This window comes from Coregonus clupeaformis, unplaced genomic scaffold, assembly GCF_020615455.1.
Source record: "Coregonus clupeaformis isolate EN_2021a unplaced genomic scaffold, ASM2061545v1 scaf2091, whole genome shotgun sequence".
NCBI lineage: Eukaryota > Metazoa > Chordata > Actinopteri > Salmoniformes > Salmonidae > Coregonus > Coregonus clupeaformis.
In genome coordinates, this window is record NW_025535545.1 from 60,001 (window position 1) to 82,655 (window position 22,655).

The following is a 22,655-nucleotide window of genomic DNA, read 5'->3' on the forward strand; positions in this document are numbered from 1 at the left end:
TTCTGCCCTGCTAGAGCTGCCCCGGTCAACTGTAACTGCTGTTATTGTGAAGTGGAAATGTCTAGGAGCAACAACGGCTCAGCCGCAAAGTGGTAGGCCACAAGCTCACAGAACGGGACTGCCGAGTGCTGAAGTGCGGAGCGTGTAAAAATGGTCTGTCCTTGGTTGCAACACTCACTACCGAGTTCCAAACTGTCTCTGGAAGCAAACTCAGCACAATAACTGTTCGTCGTGAGCTTCATGAAATGGTTTCCATGGCCGAGCAGCCGCACACAAGCCTAAGATCACCAAGCACAATGCCAAGCGTCGGCTGGAGTGCTGTAAAGATAGTCGCCATTGGACTCTGGAGCAGTGGAAACGTATTCTCTGCAGTGATGAATCACGCTTCACCATCGGGCAGTCCGATGGACGAATCTGGGTTTGGCGGATGCCAGGAGAACGCTATCTTCCCCAATGCATAGTGCCAACTGTAAAGTTTGGTGGAGGAGGAATAATGGTCTGTTTTTCATGGTTCGGGCTAGACCCCTTAATTCCAGTGAAGGGAAATCTTAACGCTACAGCATACAATTACATTCTAGATGATTCTGTGCTTCCAACTTTGTGGCAACAGTTTGGGGAAGGCCCTTTCCTGTTTCAGCATGCCAATGCCCCCATGCACAAAGCGAGATCCATACAGAAATGGTTTGTCGAGATCGGTGTGGAAGAACTTGACTTGCTTGCACAGAGCCCTGACCTCAACCCCATCGAACACCTTTGGGATGAATTGGAACGCCGACTGTGAGCCAGGCCTAATCGCCCAACATCAGTGCCCGACCTCACTAATGCTCTAAGTGGCTGAATGGAAGCAGGTAGCTTAGTGGTTAAGAGCGTTGTGCCAGTAACCGAAAGGTCGCTGGTTCTAATCCCCGAGCCGACTAGGTGAATAATCTGTCGATGTGCCCTTGAGCAAGGCATTTAACCCTAATTGCCTTGTAAGTCGCTCTGGATAAGAGCGTCTGCTAAATAAATAAAAAAATATTAAAAAAAGCAAGTCCCGCTGCAATGTTCCAACATCTAGTGGAAAGCCTTCCCAGAAGAGTGGAGGCTGTTATAGCAGCAAAGGGGGGACCAACTCCATATTAATGCCCATGATTTAGAAATGAGATGTTCGACGAGCAGGTGTCCACATACTTTTGGTCATGTAGTGTAATTGTGATTCAAACCTCTCGGTAGCCACCTGGTGGTAGCAATGCGCGTTGCAGGTCAGCAGGAGGCGTGAGGCGTGAGGTGTTTAGTAATTAACCCGTTGGATGAAGAGAACTACGACTCGAACTGAACTGGAGGGTGAACTTCGGACTGTGTTGTTTTTTCTGCCCACCGCAACTTTCGGTTGAATGACATTTAGGTCACTAAGATTAAGAACATTTTCAGTATTTTGTTCAGTATTTTGCCATTAATTGATTACTAAATTTGGACAACACATGGTGAGTTGCTATGCCTTCTGCATTCATTGTCGAAAGTTTGAGTTTGCAGAGCAGTCCGTACTTCGTATAGCCAGTCAATCTGTAAACTTGTCTGAATTAATAACCCATCCTAAACGAATAGGCCTACATAACATAAAAACGCAATTTGATAAGTATGCCAATTGTTTAGCGTGATTATTTGTATTTGTATGAAAGAAAAGAACACAAGTTTTATTTGGCCAGGAGAGGGGCGAGTTGAGGTTACCAGCGGGAGTGGAGTGGACTGGTCAGTTGATTAAAATTAGGCCTCATTGATTCAGCGGGTTGAAAGTCCACCGGAAGTATTTTCTATTCCATTCTATTCTAATATATTCTATTCTAATCTATTCTGTTCGGTTCTATTATCATTTATTCTATTAAAGTGACATATGTTTTTATGTTTCCCAGGTAGGCATCAGGTAAAAAAAAGTTGGAACCAAGGAAAGTGTATTTCAGACTACAGAAGTGAGGGGTCCTCCTACAACACCGAAGATAGAAGAAGAGGAGGATTAGAAGAAGGTGGAAGAACTTAATCATGATCTCACAGAAGTCACAGTAACTGCAGTTGGATTAGTGACTCTGCCTGGAACATGGATGCGTTTGAGGGTCTCCACAGTGTCCAGCTGCCCTCCTCTCCAACCCCTGCCTCTGCCGCCAACCCGGGGTATGAGATCCTAGTGTCAGCCAGATCTGGTGTCCAGGTATATTCCAACGCCACGTTCTATGGTAAACCCAGTGTTCTGGAGCAGGCTCAGAGGAGAGGGAGAGCCAAACATCACTCCCACCGAGAGGAGACGAAAGAGGAGAGGTGTGAGGTTGGATGGTAAGAGACCGTTATGGGTTTGATTTGATACCGGCCTTCACAGCTGTAGGTTGGTTCCAAGCCTGTAGCTTTTAGGATCGTCTTCGTATAACCATAACAAATCTTCATTTGCGCCACATTAATGTCATATGCCAGATATACTCTGAACGCCAATATTCTGTTTTGGTAATAATGTGTTAGAGAAATATTTGGTCACGTTTCCTTTTCAACTGGAAACGCGTTGGGATGGGAGGAAGGGTGTCATCATGTGACCTATGGCAGATTGACGACACACTTCGTCCTTTTCACTATCGGAAAGATCAGGAATGAAAAGAGTCTGTCCTACAGCGCATTGCAAACAACATCGTATACAGCGACTCAAACCTTGAGTAACAAAATAACATTCGACTAACTTTTATCTAGTTTGATTACTCGATGAAACATTGTAGCGCACAGCGTTGTCGTCCGCATTCTTTAATAGTAACACTGTTTTGAAACTATTGTGTCCTTCTAAATTGAACGATATCGTCAGCAAGTAAACGGTTACTGTAACAATTTCTGGAATTCATGGAAACGTGAACTGATGCCATCGAGGTCACGGCGGCGGTACGAGGTGAATCTTCTAGCCGGCTGGTGAGAGGGTAAGGGCGGAGAGCTAGAATGGGAAATCCGGTGAATGTGTGCTGTCCGACTGAAATAATGGCATTAGGAAAAGTTATGCAAAGTTCAGCCTTTCATGTTGTGACGATTGTTATTGTTTTCAAGTATATTTAGGATAATAATTGATGTGATTTGATGATGATGTGCACTTCAAGACAAACGCGATCAGCACAAATATGCAGACGTTGGGAGTCATGTTATGAATCACATTATGATCACACATACGATATGGGCTGTCAGCCAATCAGCATTCAGGGCTCGAACCACACAGTTTATAATAGAGATATACTGTAGATCTATATCCTGATCCTAGTCACTTTACCCATATACATATATCTCTATGGATCCTCTGTAGCTCAACTGGTAGAGCACGGCGCTTGTAACGCCAGGGTAGTGGGTTCGATCCCGGGACCACCCATACGTAAAATGTATGGACACATGACTGTAAGTCGCTTTGGATAAAAGCGTCTGCTAAATGTGCATATTATTATTATTTCTTAGTTTTATATCTGGTGTGTTTTTGTTCTACCTTGTTATTTTTTTAGAATTACATCGTTATTGATTACTGCATTGTTGGGGGTTAGAGCTGCTAAGAAAGGCATTTCACTATACTTATGCATGAAACTTGAGATATACACTGAGCGTACAAAACATTAAAAACACCTTCCTAATACTTTAGTCAAATATTATATCTGTTTGGGCTCTTGTGGTCAATTTGCAGTCTACAAATTCTTTGTAATTAGGTTCTGGCCCCCAACCATCCGCTCAAGAAAAAGAATCGGGCCGGCTGAATCTAGTTGATGATCACCGCTTGGTATGGCAAAATAGCCATAAGACCTGCTAAATAGTTAATTCAATGGTTACACAAACTATCTGAATTGATCTTGCACTGACTATTCACACTCACACAACTATATACACACTACACCGACACTCTCACAAAACCCACACACATCCACATACACGCACACACACACACACACACACGCACACACACGCACACACTCATCATTTGCTGCTGCTACTCTGTTCTTTATTTTACCCTTATTATTATCTATCCTGATGACTAGTCACTTTACCCTGCCTTCATGTACATATCTACCTCAAATACCTTATTATTATCTATCCTGATGCCTAGTCACTTTACCCTGCCTTCATGTACATATCTACCTCAAATACCTTATTATTATCTATCCTGATGCCTAGTCACTTTACCCTGCCTTCATGTACATATCTACCTCAAATACCTTATTATTATCTATCCTGATGCCTAGTCACTTTACCCTGCCTTCATGTACATATCTACCTCAAATACCTTATTATTATCTATCCTGATGCCTAGTCACTTTACCCTGCCTTCATGTACATATCTACCTCAAATACCTTATTATTATCTATCCTGATGCCTAGTCACTTTACCCTGCCTTCATGTACATATCTACCTCAAATACCTTATTATTATCTATCCTGATGCCTAGTCACTTTACCCTGCCTTCATGTACATATCTTCCTCAACTACCTTATTATTATCTATCCTGATGCCTAGTCACTTTACCCTGCCTTCATGTACATATCTACCTCAAATACCTTATTATTATCTATCCTGATGACTAGTCACTTTACCCTGCCTTCATGTACATATATACCTCAAATACCTTATTATTATCTATCCTGATGCCTAGTCACTTTACTCCTGCCTTCATGTACATATCTACCTCAAATACCTTATTATTATCTATCCTGATGCCTAGTCACTTTACCCTGCCTTCATGTACATATCTACCTCAAATACCTTATTATTATCTATCCTGATGCCTAGTCACTTTACCCTGCCTTCATGTACATATCTACCTCAAATACCTTATTATTATCTATCCTGATGCCTAGTCACTTTACCCTGCCTTCATGTACATATCTACCTCAAATACCTTATTATTATCTATCCTGATGCCTAGTCACTTTACCCTGCCTTCATGTACATATCTTCCTCAACTACCTTATTATTATCTATCCTGATGCCTAGTCACTTTACCCTGCCTTCATGTACATATCTACCTCAAATACCTTATTATTATCTATCCTGATGACTAGTCACTTTACCCTGCCTTCATGTACATATCTACCTCAAAATACCTTATTATTATCTATCCTGATGCCCAGTCACTTTACCTCCTGCCTTCATGTACATATCTACCTCAAATACCTTATTATTATCTATCCTGATGCCTAGTCACTTTACCCCTGCCTTCATGTACATATCTACCTCAAATACCTTATTATTATCTATCCTGATGCCTAGTCACTTTACCCTGCCTTCATGTACATATCTACCTAAATACCATTATTATCTATCCTGATGCCCTAGTCACTTTACCCTGCCTTCATGTACATATCTACCTCAAATACCTGTATTATTATCTATCCTGATGCCTAGTCACTTTACCCTGCCTTCATGTACATATCTACCTCAAATACCTTATTATTATCTATCCTGATGCCTAGTCACTTTACCCTGCCTTCATGTACATATCTACCTCAAATACCTTATTATTATCTATCCTGATGCCTAGTCACTTTACCCTGCCTTCATGTACATATCTTCCTCAACTACCTTATTATTATCTATCCTGATGCCCAGTCACTTTACCCTGCCTTCATGTACATATCTACCTCAAATACTTTATTATTATCTATCCTGATGACTAGTCACTTTACCCTGCCTTCATGTACATATATACCTCAAATACCTTATTATTATCTATCCTGATGCCTAGTCACTTTACCCTGCCTTCATGTACATATTTACCCTCAAATACCTTATTATTATCTATCCTCATGCCTAGTCACTTTACCCTGCCTTCATGTACATATCTACCTCAAATACCTTATTATTATCTATCCTGATGCCTAGTCACTTTACCCTGCCTTCATGTACATATCTACCTCAAATACCTTATTATTATCTATCCTGATGCCTCAGTCACTTTACCCTGCCTTCATGTACATATCTACCTCAAATACCTTATTATTATCTATCCTGATGCCTAGTCACTTTACCCTGCCTTCATGTACATATCTTCCTCAACTACCTTATTATTATCTATCCTGATGCCTAGTCACTTTACCCTGCCTTCATGTACATATCTACCTCAAATACCTTATTATTATCTATCCTGATGACTAGTCACTTTACCCTGCCTTCATGTACATATATACCTCAAATACCTTATTATTATCTATCCTGATGCCTAGTCACTTTACCCTGCCTTCATGTACATATCTACCTCAAATACCTTATTATTATCTATCCTGATGCCTAGTCACTTTACCCTGACTTCATATCCATATCTACCTTAAATACCTTATTATTATCTATCCTGATGCCTAGTCACTTTACCCTGCCTTCATGTACATATCTACCTCAAATACCTTATTATTATCTATCCTGATGCCTAGTCACTTTATCCCTGCCTTCATGTACATATCTACCTCAAATACCTTATTATTATCTATCCTGATGCCTAGTCACTTTATCCTGCCTTCATGTACATATCTACCTCAAATACCTTATTATTATCTATCCTGATGCCCTAGTCACTTTACCCTGCCTTCATGTACATATCTACCTCAAATACCTTATTATTATCTATCCTGATGCCTAGTCACTTTACCCCTGCCTTCATGTACATATCTACCTCAAATACCTTATTATTATCTATCCTGATGCCTAGTCACTTTACCCTGCCTTCATGTACATATCTACCTCAAATACCTTATTATTATCTATCCTGATGCCTAGTCACTTTACCCTGCCTTCATGTACATATCTACCTCAAATACCTTATTATTATCTATCCTGATGCCTAGTCACTTTACCCTGCCTTCATGTACATATCTACCTCAAATACCTTATTATTATCTATCCTGATGCCTAGTCACTTTACCCTGCCTTCATGTAACATATCTTCCTCAACTACCTTATTATTATCTATCCTGATGCCTAGTCACTTTACCCTGCCTTCATGTACATATCTACCTCAAATACCTTATTATTATCTATCCTGATGACTAGTCACTTTACCTGCCTTCATGTACATATATACCTCAAATACCTTATTATTATCTATCCTGATGCCTAGTCACTTTACCCTGCCTTCATGTACATATCTACCTCAAATACCTTATTATTATCTATCCTGATGCCTAGTCACTTTACCCTGCCTTCATATCCATATCTACCTTAAATACCTTATTATTATCTATCCTGATGCCTAGTCACTTTACCCTGCCTTCATGTACATATCTACCTCAAATACCTTATTATTATCTATCCTGATGCCTAGTCACTTTACCCCTGCCTTCATGTACATATCTACCTCAAATACCTTATTATTATCTATCCTGATGCCTAGTCACTTTACCCTGCCTTCATGTACATATCTACCTCAAATACCTTATTATTATCTATCCTGATGCCTAGTCACTTTACCCTGCCTTCATGTACATATCTACCTCAAATACCTTATTATTATCTATCCTGATGCCTAGTCACTTTACCCTGCCTTCATGTACATATCTACCTCAAATACCTATTATTATCTATCCTGATGCCTAGTCACTTTACCCTGCCTTCATGTACATATCTACCTCAAATACCTTATTATTATCTATCCTGATGCCTAGTCACTTTACCCTGCCTTCATGTACATATCTTCCTCAACTACCTTATTATTATCTATCCTGATGCCTAGTCACTTTACCCTGCCTTCATGTACATATCTACCTCAAATACCTTATTATTATCTATCCTGATGACTAGTCACTTTACCCTGCCTTCATGTACATATATACCTCAAATACCTTATTATTATCTATCCTGATGCCTAGTCACTTTACTCCTGCCTTCATGTACATATCTACCTCAAATACCTTATTATTATCTATCCTGATGCCTAGTCACTTTACCCTGCCTTCATATCCATATCTACCTTAAATACCTTATTATTATCTATCCTGATGCCTAGTCACTTTACCCTGCCTTCATGTACATATCTACCTCAAATACCTTATTATTATCTATCCTGATGCCTAGTCACTTTACCCCTGCCTTCATGTACATATCTACCTCAAATACCTTATTATTATCTATCCTGATGCCTAGTCACTTTACCCTGCCTTCATGTACATATCTACCTCAAATACCTTATTATTATCTATCCTGATGCCTAGTCACTTTACTCCTGCCTTCATGTACATATCTACCTCAAATACCTTATTATTATCTATCCTGATGCCTAGTCACTTTTACCCTGCCTTCATGTACATATCTACCTCAAATACCTTATTATTATCTATCCTGATGCCTAGTCACTTTACTCCTGCCTTCATGTACATATTTACCTCAAATACCTTATTATTATCTATCCTGATGCCTAGTCACTTTACCCTGCCTTCATGTACATATCTACCTCAAATACCTTATTATTATCTATCCTGATGCCTAGTCACTTTACCCTGCCTTCATGTACATATCTACCTCAAATACCTTATTATCTATCCTGATGCCTAGTCACTTTACCCTGCCTTCATGTACATATCTACCTCAAATACCTTTATTATCTATCCTGATGCCTAGTCACTTTACCCTGCCTTCATGTACATATCTTCCTCAACTACCTTATTATTATCTATCCTGATGCCTAGTCACTTTACCCTGCCTTCATGTACATATCTACCTCAAATACCTTATTATTATCTATCCTGATGACTAGTCACTTTACCCTGCCTTCATGTACATATATACCTCAAATACCTTATTATTATCTATCCTGATGCCTAGTCACTTTACCCTGCCTTCATGTACATATCTACCTCAAATACCTTATTATTATCTATCCTGATGCCTAGTCACTTTACCCTGCCTTCATATCCATATCTACCTTAAATACCTTATTATTATCTATCCTGATGCCTAGTCACTTTACCCTGCCTTCATGTACATATCTACCTCAAATACCTTATTATTATCTATCCTGATGCCTAGTCACTTTACCCTGCCTTCATGTACATATCTACCTCAAATACCTTATTATTATCTATCCTGATGCCTAGTCACTTTACCCTGCCTTCATGTACATATCTACCTCAAATACCTTATTATTATCTATCCTGATGCCTAGTGACTTTACCCTGCCTTCATGTACATATCTACCTCAAATACCTTATTATTATCTATCCTGATGCCTAGTCACTTTACCTGCCTTCATGTACATATCTACCTCAAATACCTTATTATTATCTATCCTAATGCCTAGTCACTTTACCCCTGCCTTCATGTACATATCTACCTCAAATACCTTATTATTATCTATCCTGATGCCTAGTCACTTTACCCTGCCTTCATGTACATATCTACCTCAAATACCTTATTATTATCTATCCTGATGCCTAGTCACTTTACCCTGCCTTCATGTACATATCTACCTCAAATACCTTATTATTATCTCATCCTGATGCCTAGTCACTTTACCCTGCCTTCATGTACATATCTTCCTCAACTACCTTATTATTATCTATCCTGATGCCTAGTCACTTTACCCTGCCTTCATGTACATATCTACCTCAAATACCTTATTATTATCTATCCTGATGACTAGTCACTTTACCCTGCCTTCATGTACATATATACCTCAAATACCTTATTATTATCTATCCTGATGCCTAGTCACTTTACCCTGCCTTCATGTACATATCTACCTCAAATACCTTATTATTATCTATCCTGATGCCTAGTCACTTTACCCTGCCTTCATATCCATATCTACCTTAAATACCTTATTATTATCTATCCTGATGCCTAGTCACTTTACCCTGCCTTCATGTACATATCTACCTCAAATACCTTATTATTATCTATCCTGATGCCTAGTCACTTTACCCTGCCTTCATGTACATATCTACCTCAAATACCTTATTATTATCTATCCTGATGCCTAGTCACTTTACCCTGCCTTCATGTACATATCTACCTCAAATACCTTATTATTATCTATCCTGATGCCTAGTCACTTTACCCCTGCCTTCATGTACATATCTACCTCAAATACCTTATTATTATCTATCCTGATGCCTAGTCACTTTACCCTGCCTTCATGTACATATCTACCTCAAATACCTTATTATTATCTATCCTGATGCCTAGTCACTTTACCCTGCCTTCATGTACATATCTACCTCAAATACCTTATTATTATCTATCCTGATGCCTAGTCACTTTACCCTGCCTTTCATGTACATATCTTCCTCAACTACCTTATTATTATCTATCCTGATGCCTAGTCACTTTACCCTGCCTTCATGTACATATCTACCTCAAATACCTTATTATTATCTATCCTGATGACTAGTCACTTTACCCTGCCTTCATGTACATATATACCTCAAATACCTTATTATTATCTATCCTGATGCCTAGTCACTTTACCCTGCCTTCATGTACATATCTACCTCAAATACCTTATTATTATCTATCCTGATGCCTAGTCTCACTTTACCCTGCCTTCATATCCATATCTACCTTTAAATACCTTATTATTATCTATCCTGATGCCTAGTCACTTTTACCCTGCCTTCATGTACATATCTACCTCAAATACCTTATTATTATCTATCCTGATGCCTAGTCACTTTACCCTGCCTTCATGTACATATCTACCTCAAATACCTTATTATTATCTATCCTGATGCCTAGTCACTTTACTCCTGCCTTCATGTACATATCTACCTCAAATACCTTATTATTATCTATCCTGATGCCTAGTCACTTTACCCTGCCTTCATGTACATATCTACCTCAAATACCTTATTATTATCTATCCTGATGCCTAGTCACTTTACCCTGCCTTCATGTACATATCTACCTCAAATACCTTATTATTATCTATCCTGATGCCTAGTCACTTTACCCTGCCTTCATGTACATATCTACCTCAAATACCTTATTATTATCTATCCTGATGCCTAGTCACTTTACCCTGCCTTCATGTACATATCTACCTCAAATACCTTATTATTATCTATCCTGATGCCTAGTCACTTTACCCTGCCTTCATGTACATATCTACCTCAAATACCTTATTATTATCTATCCTGATGCCTAGTCACTTTACCCTGCCTTCATGTACATATCTTCCTCAACTACCTTATTATTATCTATCCTGATGCCTAGTCACTTTACCCTGCCTTCATGTACATATCTACCCCAAATACCTTATTATTATCTATCCTGATGACTAGTCACTTTACCCTGCCTTCATGTACATATATACCTCAAATACCTTATTATTATCTATCCTGATGCCTAGTCACTTTACCCTGCCTTCATGTACATATCTACCTCAAATACCTTATTATTATCTATCCTGATGCCTAGTCACTTTACCCTGCCTTCATATCCATATCTACCTTAAATACCTTATTATTATCTATCCTGATGCCTAGTCACTTTACCCTGCCTTCATGTACATATCTACCTCAAATACCTTATTATTATCTATCCTGATGCCCAGTCACTTTACCCTGCCTTCATGTACATATCTACCTCAAATACCTTATTATTATCTATCCTGATGCCTAGTCACTTTACCCTGCCTTCATGTACATATCTACCTCAAATACCTTATTATTATCTATCCTGATGCCTAGTCACTTTACCCTGCCTTCATGTACATATCTACCTCAAATACCTTATTATTATCTATCCTGATGCCTAGTCACTTTACCCTGCCTTCATGTACATATCTACCTCAAATACCTTATTATCTATCCTGATGCCTAGTCACTTTACCCTGCCTTCATGTACATATCTACCTCAAATACCTTATTATTATCTATCCTGATGCCTAGTCACTTTACCCTGCCTTCATGTACATATTGTGATGTCACGAGAGGCTGTGTCCTGGAGGGACGTTACATCCCCCTGAGGTGGCTGCAAACCCAGACAGCTATGGCTCCATCTGCTGGTATGGTCGGGAACTCCACCCCTCTATGGCCAATCTTCCCACGCAGCTGAAACAAATCAGGAGCTGATGAGCTGAAGGTTTGGAAGGGAAGAGACACACTGAGGGAGTGTGTGGGGGGTGAAGAAACACAGTCTCCAACCTGGGCTCTCTGGAGGACAAGAGTGCTGCACGTCCCCTTCCATGAGGAATATAAGGATTTGGAGATATTTACCTTTGGGAAATACTCACCTTTGGATATATGCACCTGTGGAAATACGTGAGAGACATTTGGAAGGACTTTTTGCTGGGTTGGCCACTAGCTGCAACGTGGACTACAGTAAGGCTGGGGAAAAGTTATCTGAGCGAGTGAGAATTATGATTTTGGATGTGGAAGAGACATCCTGAACTGTTAACCCTTAAAGAGCCACAAGAGAACAGAATTTTGTTATATTTTCGTTAATTTCCCAAGACCTATAATAAAATCCTTGTTTTGTTTGAACTCTTGTCTCCTTGCACTACTTGAGCAATCCCTGAAAGCTGTGTAGCCTCTCGTGACGTCACAGATGGTGGAGAATACGGGCAAGCTAGCGTTAATAGTGCATGTCAGAGGAGGATACCGAAGGTTTGATCACCCAGTTTTCCAAGTTGGCGAGGCTCCCGCCGACTGAAATGGAGGACATATTGAAAGCCCTTGTTGCTGGCCAGCAAGCCCAGATGCAAGCAAACGTGGCTCTCTTGGAGGAGCAAAAGAAAGCCAACCTTCTGAAGGCAGAGGAATTGCAGTTGCAGAGACAGAGGGTTGTCCAAAATACCCGCCCAATAAAGGCAAGTGACTTTATATCTAAGATGGGAGCTACCGATGACATTGAGGCATACCTGCATGCATTTGAGGCCACGGCCACTAGGGAAGCCTGGCCCAAGCAACAGTGGGTTGGTCTGTTAGCCCCCTTTCTAACCGGGGAATCGCTTGAATGCTGTCCGGGACCTGGGCCCTGACCAGGTTACTGACTATGATGCCCTGAAGTCTGAGATCCTCAGCAGATATGGACTCACAAAGTTTGGTATGTGGCCTAGCGCTTTCACAGCTGGACCTTCCAACCAGACCAACCTCCTCGGGCGCAGATGCATGAACTTGTCCGAATCGCAAGGAAATGGCTGGATCCGCAGAGGAATACAGCAGCGGCGGTGGTGGAGGCCGTTGTGGTGGATCGTTACCTACGCGCCCTGCCTTATGAGGCAAAACGGTTCATCAGTCAACAGGCCTTGACCACGGCTGACCTGACCGTGAAGCTGTGGAAAAGTACCAGGCCACAGCGGAGATGCTGAATGCTTCCCGAAAAGACCCCAGGAGTGCGGCCCCACCACAAATGGGAAGAACCCCGTCCAAAGGACCCCAAGGTCCGAACCCAGCCACGTCAGGACTTATCCGGCTCCAGGGGGAGCCAGAAACCAGGCGGGTCCAAGAAGAGTACACCAGGAGGGGGAAACTGGACAGTGTTACCGGTGTGGGGAGATGGGACATATCTCCTGGCAGTGTGGGAAACCAGCCGATGAACCTATGCCCACTGCGGAGTCCTCCAGCTCAGCACCCACACACCGTTTTTGCCTCGCTCTTGGGAGTCGGAGATGGCGGCCCAGATCGACCCCCACCTGCCCGGTAACTGTGAATCACCATGATGTGGAGGCCTTACTGGATTCTGGTAGCCGGGCCACCCTGGTGCGTAAGGATTTGGTGGGCCCAACGTGTCTGACCCCGGGGAAAGTCCTCCCAGTTTCCTGTGTCCATGGGGACACCAGAGAATACCCATTACTGAACTTACAATGACCAGCACACGGGGAACCATACACACGACGGCGGGGGTGGTTGATTCCTCTCCCGTCCCTGTCCTAATTGGACGAGACTGCCCAGCCTTTTACCCACTCTGGAGAGAGTCTCAGGAGAGGATAACCCGAGTACCTCGGAAACGGAGAGGCAAGACTCATCCTGGGAAGGCTCCGGTGCAATCCTCCGAGTTACTCACTCCCGCCCGGGCTCTGATAGGGATGGCAGGTTGCCCAGACCGACACCGAGACTGGTCCGGATACGGGAGAAGAGAACGCAGCCCAGGAAAGTGCTCCGTTTCTCCAGTGAAGAAGACATCCCAGGCACCCCAAGAGCTTCCCCCTCTCACAGGCCAGTATGGTACGGCTCAATTACAAGATCTACTCTTGCAAATGCCTTAAGAAATGTGCAGGTATTAGAAGGTGTAGTGTTAGGTGATAAGACAAACCCTACTTACCCCCATTTCGCAGTAAACCGGGGTTAGTATATCAGATAGTCAAGAAAAATGATGAAAGTGCATGAACAGCCCTCGTAAGCCAGCAGCCCTATCGGGCCACAGTACTAACCTAGCACACACACACCCGAGGGGCCCACTTGGGGGTAGAGAAGACTAAGGAAAGAATCATGCAACGTTTCTTTTGGCCAGGAGTACACAAAGAGATAGAGAACTACTGGCCGTAGTTGCCCTGAGTGTCAGCAGGTTGCGCCAAAGCCCACATATAGAAACCCGCTCATTCCTTGCCCATTATCGAAAACTCCTTTTGAGAGGATTGATTAGACATAGTCGGGCCCTTACAGGGGACATCAATACATTCTGGTCATTCTGGACTATGCATCCCGGTACCCGGGAGGCCATTCCGCTGAGGAAGGCTACATCCAGACAAATCGCAAGGAGCTGTTCCGCTCTCTCAACTAGTCTGGGAATCCCAAAAAGAGATATTGACGGACCAAGGGACTCCATTCATGTCCAGGGTGATGAAAGAACTCTGTGCTACTGAAAATCAAACAGCTGAGAACCTCGGTCTACACCCCAGACAGATGGCCTAGTCGAACGTTTTAACAAAACACTAAAATCCATGCGCGGAAAAGCGGTAGGGGAAGATGGGCGCAACTGAGGATCAGCTGTTACCATACATATTATTTGCGGTGAGAGAGGTACTCAGTCTTCTACTGGTTTTTCACCCTTTGAGCTCTTGCTTTCCTACAGACCCAGAGGACTGCTCGACATCGCCAAGGAGGCCTGGGAGGAGCAGCCATGCCAACAGCGGACACTGATCGACCATGTCGGGGGCTATGAGGGAGAGAATGAAGGCCATCTATCCCATGATGCGGGAACACCTGGAGGCCAGTCAGCGGGCAACAGCAAGCCTCCTACAACAGATCTGCTCAACCCAGGGAGTTTAAGCCGGGGACAGAGTGCTGGTCCTGGTGCCAACCGTTGAGTGTAAATTCCTGGCAACCTGGCAAGGACCATATGAGGTCATTGAACGCATGGGAGAAGTAAACTACAAGGTGAGGCAACCAGATAAAAGAAAAACTGAGCAGATTTATCATGTTAACCTTTTTAAAGAAGTGGCACGCCAGAGAGGCGATGTTCAGCTGTCTACCCCCACAGAGACCAAGGAACCGGGCGCGAGAAGAGGTTCAGCTGGGTCCAAATCTGTCCCCACATCAACGACAAGATGGCCCTGGAACCGTGGAGCAGAACCAGGATGTCTTCTCCTCCTTCCCGGTCACACAGAGGTGGTCCAACATGAGATCCGCACCATGCCTGGCCGAACGTGAAACCAGCGCCCGTACGCGTGCCAGAGGCTCGTAAGTGGTTATACAGAAGGAGGTAAGGAAGATGCGGAGTTGGGAGTAATCGAAGAGTCCCACAGTGCCTGGGGCAAGTCCCATCGTACTAGTTCCCAAGCCAGACGGTTCAGTGCGATTTTGTAATGACGTATCGAAAGTTGAATGAAGTGTCTGAATTTGATGCATACCCAATGCCTCGTGTCGATGATTTAATAGACTCCTTGGGGCATGCTCGTTTCCTAACCACTCTTGATCTCACAAAGGCTACTGGCAGGTGCCCCCTGACCCCAGCGCCAAGGAGAAGACAGCCTTTGCCACCCCGGAGGGGCTCTACCAGTATACCCGACTTCGTTTGGTCTCCACGGGCACCTGCCACGTCCAACGCCTGATGGATCGAGTCCTGCCCACAAGAGGCTGAGGCTTATTTGGATGATGTTGTTATACAAAGTCCGGATTGGGCCAGCCAGCATACCCGGGTACAAGCGGTGCTGGATTCGCTCAGGGAAGCAGGGCTCACGGCAAACCGAAGAAGTGCAAGCTGGCCTTCAGTGAGACAAACTACCTGGGGTACACCATTGGGCGGGGTTGGTCAAACCACAGGAAGCCAAACTCGGGCCATACAGGACTGGCTGCAGCCCATCACCAAGAAGCAAGTAAGGTCGATTTTTGGGCCTCGCTGGCTACTATAGGACGCTTTATTGCAGATTTTGCTACCATAGCTGCACCGTTGACGGAGCTGAGACCAAACGCCACTCACGAATGGTGAAGTGGAACCCTGCGCGGAGGTGGCTTTCCTCAACCTGAAGCGAGCACTCTGCTCCAGTCCGATTCTGGTGGCACCAGACTTCAAGAAGGAATTCATTGTCCAAGCGGGATGCTTCGGAGGTGGGTCTGGGTGCTGTCCTCACCCAGGCACATGACGGTGAAGAACATCCCATTCTCTACCTAAGCAGAAAGTTACTTCCAAGAGAGAAGAACTATTCAACGGTGGAGAAAGAATGTCTGGCTGTAGTCTGGGCCCTGGAGTCCCTTCGGTTCTATCTCCTGGGCCGACAGTTTCATGGTGGTATCTGATCACGCCCTCTGCAGTGGATGGCCAAGAACAAGGAATCAAACAGTAGAGTAACCAGATGGTTTTTGAGCTTGCAACCGTTTAACTTTTCTGTTGTCCACAGGGCTGGCGAGTACCACGGCAATGTGGACGCCCTCTCCCGGCGTGATGCCTTCTTCGCTGCCTTAGACGAGGACGTCGGTCCCGAGGAGGGGGGATGTGTGATGTCACGAGAGGCTGTGTCCTGGAGGGACGTTACATCCCCCCTGAGGTGGCTGCAAACCCAGACAGCTATGGCTCCATCTGCTGGTATGGTCGGGAACTCCACCCCCTCTATGGCCAATCTTCCCACGCAGCTGAAATAAATCAGGAGCTGATGAGCTGAAGGTTTGGAAGGGAAGAGACACACTGAGGGAGTGTGTGGTGGGGGTGAAGAAACACAGTCTCCAACCTGGGCTCTCTGGAGGACAAGAGTGCTGCACGTCCACTTCCATGAGGAATATAAGGATTTGGAGATACTTACCTTTGGGAAATACTCACCTTTGGATATATGCACCTGTGGAAATACGTGAGAGACATTTGGAAGGACTTTTTGCGGGTTGGCCACTAGGCAACGTGGACTACAGTAAGGCTGGGGAAAAGTTATCTGAGCGAGTGAGAATTATGATTTTGGATGTGGAAGAGACATCCCTGAACTGTTAACCCTTAAAGAGCCACAAGAGAACAGAATTTTGTTATATTTTCGATTAATTTCCCAAGACCTATAATAAAATCCTTGTTTTGTTTGAACCTTGTCTCCTTGCACTACTTGAGCAATCCCGCTGAAAGCTGTATAGCCTCTCGTGATCGCTATCACAATATCTACCTCAAATACCTTATTATTATCTATCCTGATGCCTAGTCACTTTACCCTGCCCTTCTAATGTACATATCTACCTCAAATAACCTTATTATTAGATCTATCCTGATGCCTAGTCACTTTACCCTGCCTTCATGTACATATCTACCCTAACTACCTTATTATTACTATCCTGATCGCCTAGTACTTTAACCTGCCTTCAAGGACATATCTACCTCAACTACCTTATTATTATCTATCCTGATGCCTAGTCACTTTACTCCTGCCTTCATGTACATATCTACCTCAAATACCTTATTATTATCTATCCTGATGCCTAGTCACTTTACCCTGCCTTCATGTACATATCTACCTCAAATACCTATTATTATCTATCCTGATGCCTAGTCACTTTACCCCTGCCTTCATGTACATATCTACCTCAAATACCTTTTATTATCTACTGATGCTCAGTCACTTTACCCCTGCCTTCATGTACATATCTACCTCAAATACCTTATTATTATCTATCCGATGCCTAGTCACATTTACCCTGCCTTCATGTACATATCTACCTCAAATACCTTATTATTATCTATCCTGATGCCTAGTCATTTACCCTGCCTTCATGTACATATCTACCTCAAATACCTTATTATTATCTATCCGATGCCTAGTCACTTTACCCTGCCTTCATGTACATATCACCTCAAATACCTTATTATTATCTATCCTGATGCCTAATCCAGGCTCTGTCAGTAGCCGGCCGTGACCGAGACCCATGGGCGGCGCACACTGGCCCAACGTCAGTCCAGGGTAGGGGAGGGAATGGCCGGCAGGGATGTAGCTCAGTTGGTAGAGTATGGCGTTTTGGTAACGCCAGGTTGTGGGTTCGATTCCCACGGAGGCCAGTATGAAAAATAATAAAAAATAAAATAATGTGCGCACCACTAATCGTAAGTCGCTCTGGATAAGAGTGTCATGCAAATGACTAAAATGTAAAATGTAAATGTAGTCACTTTACCCTGCCTTCATGTACATATCTACAGTGCATTCGGAAAGCATTCAGACCCTTACTTTTTCCACGTTTTGTTAACTACAGCCTTATTCTAATATTGATTAAATTGTTGTTTTTTCTCATCAATCACGCACACAACCTATAATGACAAAGCAAAAACAGATTTGCATACATTTTTTGCAAATTTATTATTAGTTTTGTTGTTGAAATATCACATTTGCATAAGTATTCAGACCGTTTACTCAGTACTTTGTTGAAGCACCTTTGGCAGTGATTACAGCCTTGAGTCTTCTTGGGTATGACACTACAAGCTTGGCACACCTGTATTTGGGGAGTTTCTCCCATTCTTCTCTGCAGATCCTCTCAAGCTCTGTCAGGTTGGATGGGGAGCGTCGCCCCTGCAGCAGCTATTTTCAGGTCTCCAGAGATGTTTGATCGCGGGTTCAAGTCCGGCTCCTGGCTGGGCCACTCAAGGACATTCAGAGATCTTGTCCCAAGCCACTCCTGCGTTGTCTTGGCTGTGTGCTTGGGGTCATTGTCCTGTTGGAAGGTGAACCTTCGCCCCAGTCTGAGGTCCTGAGCGCTCTGGAGTAGGTTTTCATCAAGGATCTCTCTATACATTGCTCCGTTCATCTTTCCTCGATCCTGACTAGGCTCCCAGTCCCTGTCCTGCTGAAAAACATCGTAGGGATGGTGCAAGGTTTCTCCAGACGTGACGCTGGATTCAGGCCAAAGAGTTCAATCTTGGTTTCATCAGACCAGATAATCTTGTTTCCCATGGTCAGAGTACTTTAGGTGCCTTTTGGCAAACTCCAAGCAGGCTGTCATGTGCCTTTTACTGAGGAGTGGCTTCTGTCTGGCCACTCTACCATAAAGGCCTGATTGGTGGGGTGCTGCAGAGATGGTTGTCCTTCTGGAAGGTTCTCCCATCTTCACAGAGGAACTCTGGAGCTCTGTTAGAGTGACCATCAGGTTCTTGGTCACCTCCCTGACCAAGGCCCTTCTCCCCCGATTGCTCAGTTTGGCCGGGCAGCCAGCTCTAGGAAGAGTCTTGATGGTTCCAAACTTCTTCCATGTAAGAATGATGGCGGCCACTGTGTTCTTGGGGACCTTCAATGCTGTAGACATTTGTTGGTACCCTTCCCCAGATCTGTGCCTCAACACATCTTGTCCCGGAGCTACGGACAATTCCTTGACCTCATGGCTTGGTGTTTGCTCTGACGTGCACTGTCAACTGTGGGACCTTATATAGACAGGTGTGTGCCTTTCCAAATCATGTCCAATCAATTGGATTTACCACAGGTGGACTCCAATCAAGTTGTAGAAACATCTCAAGAATGATCAATGGAAACAGGAAGCACCTGAGCTCAATTTCGAGTCTCATAGCAAAGGGTCTGAATACTTATGTAAATAAGGTATTTCTGTTTTATATTTTTAATACATTTGCTAAAATTTCTAAAAACCTGTTTTCGCTTTGTCATTGTGGGGTATTGTGTGTAGATTGATGAGTATGTTTATTTATTTAATCAATTTTAGAATAAGGCTGTAACGTAAAAAATGTGGAAAAGGGAAGGGGTCTGAATACTTAACGAATGCACTGTATCTCAAATAACTCGTACCTCTGCCCATTGATCTAGTACTGGTATATAAACTCAGCAAAAAAGAAACGTCCCTTTTTTCAAGACCCTGTCTTTCAAAGATAATTTGTAAAATCCAAATAACTACACAGATCTTCATTGTAAAGGGTTTAAAGCTCTTCCCATGCTTGTTCGATGAACCATAAACAATTAATGAACATGCCTGTGGAAGTGTAAGACACTAACAGCTTACCAGACGGTAGGCAATTAAGGTCACAGTTATGAAAACTTAGGACACTAAAGAGGCCTTTCTACTGACTCTAAAAACACCAAAAGAAAGATGCTACAGGGTCCCTGCTCACTACATGAACGTGCCTTTAGGCATGCTGCAAGGAGGCATGAGGACTGCAGATGTGGCCAGGGCAAATAAATTGTAATGTCCGTACTGTGAGACGCCTAAGACAGCGCTACAGGGAGACAGGACGGACAGCTGATCGTCCTCGCAGTGGCAGACCACGTCGTAACAACACTGCACAGGACCGGGTACATCCGAACATCACACCTGCGGGACAGGTACAGGATGGCAACATAATAACTGCCCGAGTTACACCAGGAACGCACAATCCCTCCATCAATGCTCAGACTGTCCGCAACAGGCTGAGAGGCGCTGACTGAGGGCTTGTAGGCCTGTTGTAAGGTAGGTCCTCACCAGACATCACCGCAACAACGCCGCCTATGGGCACAAACCACCGGTCGCTGACCAGACAGGACTGGCAAAAAGTGTTCTTCACTGACTAGTCGCGTTTTGTCTCACCAGGGTGATGGTTGGATTCGCTTATCGTCGAGGGAATGAGCGTTAGCACCGAGGCCTTTACTCTGGAGCGGGATCGATTTGGAGGTGGAGGGTCCGTCATGGTCTGGGGGCGGTGTGTCACAGCATCATCGACTGAGCTTGTTGTCATTGCAGGCAATCTCTCAACGCTGTCTTACGTTACAGGGAAGACATCCTCCTCCCTCATGTGGTACCCTTCCTGCAGGCTCATCCTGACATGACCCTCCAGCATGACAATACCACCAGCAATACTGCTCGTTCTGTGCGTGATTTCCTGCAAGACAGGAATGTCAGTGTTCTCCCATGGCCAGCGATGAGCACGGATCTCAATCCCATTGAGCACGTCTGGGACCTGTTGGATCGGAGGGTGAGGGCTAGGGCCATTCCCCCTAGAAATGTCAGGGAACTTGTAGGTGCTTTGTTGGAAGAGTGGGGTAACATCTCACAGCAAGAACTGGCAAATCTGGTGCAGTCCATGAGGAGGAGATGCACTGCAGTACTTAATGCAGCTGGTGGCCACACACCAGATACTGACTGTTACTTTTGACCCCCTTTGTTCAGGGAAACAGTATTCCATTTCTGTTAGTCACATGTCTGTGGAACTTGTTCAGTTTATGTCTCAGTTGTTGAATCATGTTATGTTCATACAAGATATTTACACATGTTAAGTTTGCTGGAAAATAAACGCAGTTGACAGTGAGAGGATGTTTCTTTTTTGCTGAGTTTAGCTCCATTCTGTATATAGCTCCATTCTTGTGTAGTTTATTCCTCTTGTGTTACTATTTGTATTATAATGTTTAACTCTGCATCGTTGGGAAAGGGCTCGAAGCAAGCATTTCACGGTAAAGTCTACACCACGTTGTATTCTGCGCATGTGACAAATAAAATGTGATTTGACAACCAATTCCTTATTATATCCCTATTAACTCCTAACTATCTCAGTAGCTCAAACAAGCAGCTGAAGAGGCAAGTTAGCTTACACGTTCATGTATCCATTGCACTTAACAGACACTGCAACTTTTTTAAATCCTCGCTCTTTTGATGTTTTCTAAAGGTTGGTAGACCTGGAGCCAGGTCCGAGCCCCAGGGTGGAGGGGTGGAGGGCAGGGGTGACCCCAGTCCCACCTGGCCCACAGGAGCAGTGTACCCAGGTCCGAGAGTCAGACCAGGGGGCAGAGAGGGCAGCAGGCTGGAGCGGCTGCCCAGCTTGAGGGGTGCCCGGGGCAGGGAGCATGAAAGACAATGTGTCCCGCTTCTCCGGAGCTCTTTTCCCTGAGATCAGAGAGAAGGGCACCGAGATACTCAGAGAGCAGCTGGACGCTGCACAGAAGGTGGGTGAGGCCGAACTTGTTATACACCTCTTCTATTCTGCTGTAGTTATACCCTTCACCTCTTCTATTCTGCTGCAGTTCTACCCTTCACCTCTTCTATCCTGCTGTAGTTCTACCCTTCACCTCTTCTATCCTGCTTTAGTTCTACACTTCATCTCTTCTATTCTGCTGCAGTTCTACCCTACACCTCTTCTATCCTGCTGCATACTACTGACCCAGTTCTACCCTTCAACTCTTCTATTCTGCTGTAGTTCTACCCTTCACCTCTTCTATCCTGCTGTAGTTCTACCCTACACCTCTTCTATTCTGCTGTAGTTCTACCCTTCACCTCTTCTATCCTGCTGCATACTATTGACCCAGTTCTACCCTTCACCTCTTCTATTCTGCTGTAGTTCTACCCTTCACCTCTTCTATTCTGCTGTAGTTCTACCCTTCACCTCTTCTATC

The 22,655-nt window shown here is 43.8% G+C and overlaps 1 long non-coding RNA gene across 1 annotated transcript; it reads left to right on the top strand.

Moving 5' to 3' along the window:
- The first annotated feature begins 1,348 nt into the window (after positions 1-1,348).
- LOC123488242 lies at positions 1,349-21,986 on the top strand. Its single transcript, XR_006659980.1, has 3 exons — positions 1,349-1,463; positions 1,890-2,304; positions 21,932-21,986. It is a non-coding gene; the product is annotated as an uncharacterized LOC123488242 (long non-coding RNA).
- The last annotated feature ends 669 nt before the right edge of the window (positions 21,987-22,655 follow it).